The sequence below is a fragment of the Thalassophryne amazonica genome, chromosome 1, assembly GCF_902500255.1.
Source record: "Thalassophryne amazonica chromosome 1, fThaAma1.1, whole genome shotgun sequence".
Classification (NCBI taxonomy): Eukaryota; Metazoa; Chordata; class Actinopteri; order Batrachoidiformes; family Batrachoididae; genus Thalassophryne; species Thalassophryne amazonica.
This window is the reverse complement of record NC_047103.1, coordinates 78,871,781-78,877,887: the sequence shown is the minus strand read 5'-3', so window position 1 is coordinate 78,877,887 and position 6,107 is coordinate 78,871,781.

Below are 6,107 nucleotides of genomic sequence, written 5' to 3'. Positions count from 1 at the left end.
TGTGGGCAGGCTCGAGGATAGAAGACGTCTCTCCTGAGAAGAGCCGGAACCACACGATTTCCGCCGCCCCAGAACCTGGTGAATACTGGAGCCGCCAAGTCCCGAATTCCCAGGTGATCACCGTCCCCGACTGTCGGATCTGGTACTGCTGGCGAAGAACAAAGACAGTCAAGTGTGGGTGTGTGTATGCTGTAGAGTAGATGGGTGACAGCTGTCAAGAGATAATGAGTGACAGCTGTCACCCCCGGCTGTGTCCGTGGCAGCAGCGCCCTCTCGTGCCTGAAGCCCGCACTTCAGGCAGGGCGCCCACTGGTGGTGGGTCAGCAGTACCTCCTCTTCTGGCGGCCCACACAACAGGACCCCCCCCCTCAATGGGCGCCTCCTGGCGCCCGACCAGGCTTGTTCGGGTGACGGTGGTAGAAATCGGCCAGGAGGGCCGGATCCAGGATGAAGCTCCTCTTCACCCAGGAGCGTTCTTCGGGTCCATACCCCTCCCAGTCCACCAAGTACTGGAACCCCCGGCCCATCCAACGGACGTCCAGGAGCCGGCGCACCGTCCAAGCCGGCTACCCGTCGATGATCCGAGCAGAAGGCGGCGCCAGTCTGGGAGCACAGAGGGGTGAGGTGTGGTGAGGTTTGATCCTTGAAACGTGAAAAACCGGGTGGATCCGCAGTGAAGCCGGGAGTTGGAGCTTCACTGCGGCAGGACTGAGGACTTTGAGGATCTTGTATGGTCCGATATATCTGTCCTTAAGTTTCGGGGAGTCCACCTGGAGGGGGATGTCCTTCGTGGATAGCCACACCTCCTAAGCAGGGGCCGGGGATCGCCGGCGGTCTGCATGGGTCTTCGCCCTCGTCCGGGCCTTCAACAAGGCAGAACGGGTGGAGCGCCACACCCGACGGCACTTCCGCAGGTGGGCCTGGACCGAGGGCACACCGACCTCTCCCTCCACCACGGGAAACAACGGGGGCTGATACCCCAAACACACCTCAAATGGGGAGAGGCCGGTGGCAGAGGACACTTGGCTGTTATGCGCATACTCAATCCAGGCCAGATGTTTACTCCAGGCCGTCGGGTGTGCGGACGTCACACAGCGCAGAGCTTGCTCCAATTCCTGATTGGCCCGTTCTGCCTGTCCATTGGTCTGCGGGTGATACCTGGACGAGAGGCTCACAGTAGCCCCCAGTTCCCGGCAGAAGCTCCTCCAGACATGTGAGGAGAACTGGGGACCACGATCAGAGACGATGTCGGTGGGTATCCCATGCAGACGGACGACGTGGTGGACCAGGAGGTCTGCTGTCTCCTGGGCTGTTGGGAGCTTCGGGAGGGCCACGAAGTGGGCCGCCTTGGAGAATCGGTCCACTATCGTGAAGATGGTGGTGTTGCCCTGGGACGGCGGGAGGCCCGTGACGAAATCCAGGCCGATGTGGGACCAGGGGCGATGAGGCACAGGTAGCGGCTGGAGAAGTCCTTGGGACCTTTTATGGTCTGCCTTGCCCTTGGCACAGGTGGTGCAGGCCTGGATGTACTCCCGGACGTCGGCCTCCATAGACGCCCACCAGAAGTGCTGCCGGACAACTGCCACGGTCCTTCGCACCCCTGGATGACAGGAGAGCTTGGAACCATGACAGAAGTCCAAGACTCCCGGACGATCTTCTCCACGTCCCAGGTGAGGGTGGCCACGATAGTGGACTCAGGCAGGATGGGCTCCGGTGGATCCGACAGTGCAGTTTTGACCTCCTTTTCGTGTACCCGGGACAAGGCACCTGACCTCTGGTTCTTGGTCCCGGGGCGATAGGTGATCCGGAAGTCAAAACGCCCGAAGAACAGTGACCAGCGGGCTTGCCTGGGGTTCAGCCGCTTGGCGGTCCTGATATACTCCAGGTTCCGATGGTCAGTGAAAACCGTGAACGGCACAGACGCTCCCTCCAACAGGTGTCTCCACTCCTCAAGAGCCTCTTTCACCGCAAGGAGTTCTCGATTGCCGACGTCATAGTTCCGTTCAGCCGGGGTCAACCTGCGTGAAAAGTAGGCACACGGGTGAAGAACCTTATCGGTCTCTCCGCTCTGGGATAGCATGGCTCCTATCCCTGAGTCAGAGGCGTCCACTTCAACCACGAACTGGCGGCTAGGGTCGGGCTGCACCAAAACTGGCGCAGTAGAGAACCGTCGTTTCAACTCCTTGAACGCGGCTTCGCACCGATCCGACCAGGTGAAGGAGACTTTTGGAGAGGTCAGGGCTGTCAGGGGGCTAACTACCTGACTGTAGCCCTTAATGAACCTCCTATAGAAATTAGCAAAGCCGAGGAACTGTTGCAGCTTCCTACGGCTTGTTGGTTGGGGCCAATCTCTCACCGCTGCAACCTTGGCCGGATCAGGGGCGACGGAGTTAGAGGAGATGATAAACCCCAGGAAGGACAAAGACGTGCGGTGAAACTCGCACTTCTCGCCCTTCACAAACAGTCGGTTCTCTAACAACTGCTGCAGGACCTGACGTACATGCTGGACATGGGTCTCAGGATCCGGAGAAAAGATGACAATATCGTCCAGATATACGAAGACGAATCGGTGCAAGTCCCGCAAGACGTCGTTAACCAAGGCTTGGAACGTCGCGGGGGCGTTGGTGAGGCCGAACGGCATGACCAGGTACTCAAAGTGACCTAACGGGGTGTTAAATGCCGTCTTCCATTCATCTCCCTTCCGGATCCGAACCAGGTGATACGCATTTCTAAGATCCAGCTTAGTAAAGATTTTGGCTCCATGAAGGGGGGTGAACACGGAATCCAACAATGGCAATGGGTATCGGTTGCGAACCGTAATCTCATTCAGCCCCCTGTAATCAATGCATGGACGGAGTCCGCCATCTTTCTTGCCCACAAAAAAGAAACCTGCCCCCATCGGGGAGGTGGAGTTCCGGATCAGCCCGGCAGCTAATGAGTCCCGGATGTAGATCTCCATTGATTCGCGCTCAGGTCGTGAGAGGTTGTACAGCCTGCTGGACGGGAACTCAGCGCCTGGAACCAAATCAATGGCACAATCTTACGGACGGTGCGGGGGAAGAGTGAGTGCCAGATCCTTGCTGAAGACGTCAGCAAGATCGTGGTACTCAACCGGCACTGCCGTCAGATTGGGAGGGACTTTGACCTCCTCCTTAGCCTGTAAACCGGGAGGAACCGAGGATCCTAAACACACCCGATGGCAGGTTTCGCTCCACTGAACCACCACCCCAGACGGCCAATCAATCCGGGGATTGTGCTTCAACATCCATGGGAAGCCCAAAATCACGCGGGAGGTAGAAGGAGTTACAAAAAACTCAATCTCCTCCCGATGGTTTCCAGACACCACCAGAGTTACTGGTTGTGTCTTGTGTGTGATTAAAGGGAGGAGGGTGTCATCTAGTGCCCGCACCTGCAATGGCGAAGGAAGCGCCACCAGAGGGAGCCCTACCTCCCTTGCCCATCTGCTGTCTAGCAAATTCCCTTCTGACCCCGTGTCCACCAGTGCTGGGGCTTGAAGGGTTAAATCCCCGCTCACGATTGTAACTGGGAGTCGTGTGGCAATCTGTGTGTGTCCCACGTGAATGTTTTGACCCCCCCTTAGCCCAGTCTCTGAGGGCAGTTGTTGTTGTGGCCGTTTGGGGCAGTTTTTCTGTATGTGCTCCTTTGAGCTGCAGAGAAAACACTCCCCGCGGACCAGCCTCCTCATTTTGGCCCTGTGCGTTTCCCTAACAACGTCAGCAGGGGGAGCTGTTGCCCCACGGAGCGCTGCGGCTGTGGAGCGTGGGGAGGGCGGCCCCTTTTCAAACCCGGAAGGGAGAGGGACGGCGCGTATCCGGCCACGTCCTTCGCCTTGCTCCCGACGGCGTTCCTCCAACCGATTGTCTAACCGTATAACGAGATCGATAAGCCCATCTAAATCCCGTGGTTCCTCCTTAGCTACCAGATGCTCCTTCAGGACCGATGACAGTCCGTTTATGAAGGTGGCGCGGAGCGCAACGTTATTCCAGCCGGACCTCGCAGCCGCAATGCGGAAGTCGACTGCATATTCGGCTGCGCACCGGCGCCCCTGTCGCATTGACAGCAGCATTGTTGAAGCGGTCTCTCCTCTGTTAGGGTGATCAAACACTGTTCTGAACTCCCCCACAAACCCAGTGTATACTGATAACAACCGTGAGTTCTGTTCCCAGAGCGCCGTAGCCCAGGCGCGTGCCTTACCCTGAAGCAAATTAATAACATAAGCCACCTTGCTGGCGTCAGACGTGTACATCACGGGTCGTTGTGCAAAGACGAGCGAACACTGCATCAGAAAGTCTGCGCACATCTCCACACAAGCCCCGTACGGCTCAGGGGGACTTATGTATGCTTCAGGGGATGGTGGGGGGGTTTGTTGAACGACCAGTGGAATGTTAATACCTGGCACCGGGTCAGCAGGAGGAGGAGCCGCAGCAGCGCTCTGATCGCGCGCTTCCACCTGTGCGGTGAGAGCCTCCATCCTGCGATTAAGGATGACGTTTTGCTCGGACATCAAATCCAGCCGAGCGGTAAAGGCGGTGAGGATTTGCTGCAACTCACCGAGCACGCCTCCTGCAGACGCCTGTGCACCCTGCTCTTCCATTGGCTGTCCAACAGATGGATGACGCCCCTCGGGATCCATGACGCTGGCCGAGATATCCTGTTGTGAAAGTGTAGTGACACGGACCCACAACAGGGGGCGCAAATGAACGGTCAATAGATGAGCCAAAAAGTAACAATTTAATGTTGTGAAGGTGCACAACGAATACACAGACAATCTCAGAATATGATAACAGTCAATCCACAAAGGTGACGTGTGGGCAGGCTCGAGGATAGAAGACATCTGTCCTGAGAAGAGCCGGAACCACACGATTTCCGCCGCCACCGAACCTGGTGAATACTGGAGCTGCCAAGTCCCGAATTCCCAGGTGATCACCGTCCCCGACTGTCGGATCTGGTACTGCTGGCGAAGAACAAAGACAGTCAAGTGTGGGTGTGTGTACACCCCGTAACAACAACGGTGGGAATGCCACCTCCACCTCTAACACACACTCGTGCAGCGTCTGTTTAACCACTTATCTGACGGACGTAGGACGAAACAGTCGCGACCCACGCCGGTCCTCTGGTTGACAGCTGCAAAACAATAGCTCTTAGAAACAATTACTACAGGCAGAGAAAGTTACCTCCATTGAAGTACGATATCTCGGCAACGAGGTGGAGATGACGTCTGGTCTTTATGGAGTGAGATGCTGTAGATGGGTGACAGCTGTCAAGAGATAATGAGTGACAGCTGTCACCCCCGGCTGTGTCCGTGGCGGCAGCGCCCTCTCGTGCCTGAAGCGCGCACTTCAGGCAGGGCGCCCACTGGTGGTGGGCCAGCAGTACCTCCTCTTCTGGCGGCCCACACAACACTCTGAGCCATTCCTAAACAATGAAAAAATCGACGAGAGGGTGGGCCACTCCTCACTCAAAGACTGCCCACAGGCGAATGACGTAACCGACAGCCGTGAAAAAACTCTCGCATGCCCACGAGGGTTCAAGCATGTCTGATGTAATCACACGTGATTCAAATCCATATGGTTTTTGAAAAAATAATAAGGTCGGATACTTTTCTAATAGACCTCGTATATATATATATATATATATATATATATATACATACAGTCCTCTTGCTTGGTTAATAATAATATTAATATTTTGTATTAGTACAGGGCAAGTTAAAAACTCTCAGTAAACCATTTCTTGTCACCTTTGAAAGGGCGAAAACATCATTAGAAGTGTCTGGTAACATGGAGAGGCTCTCTGTGGAGGTAAACATGTGCATGTTTACCTCAGTAAATGTAAAGATGTTGTGAAAGTGTAGGAACACGGACCCACAACAGGGGGCGTTAAATGAACGGGCAATGGATAAGCCAAACAGTAACAATTTAATGTTGTGAAGTGCACAATGGAATACAGACAAATACAGTTCTTGGTACTACAAACTGAAAAAATTTATATGTTGAGTGACGTGTGGGCAGGCTTGAGGATAGGAGACGTCCGTCCAGAACCGAGCCGGATCCCACACGGCCCTCACCGCCAACAGATCTGAAGAA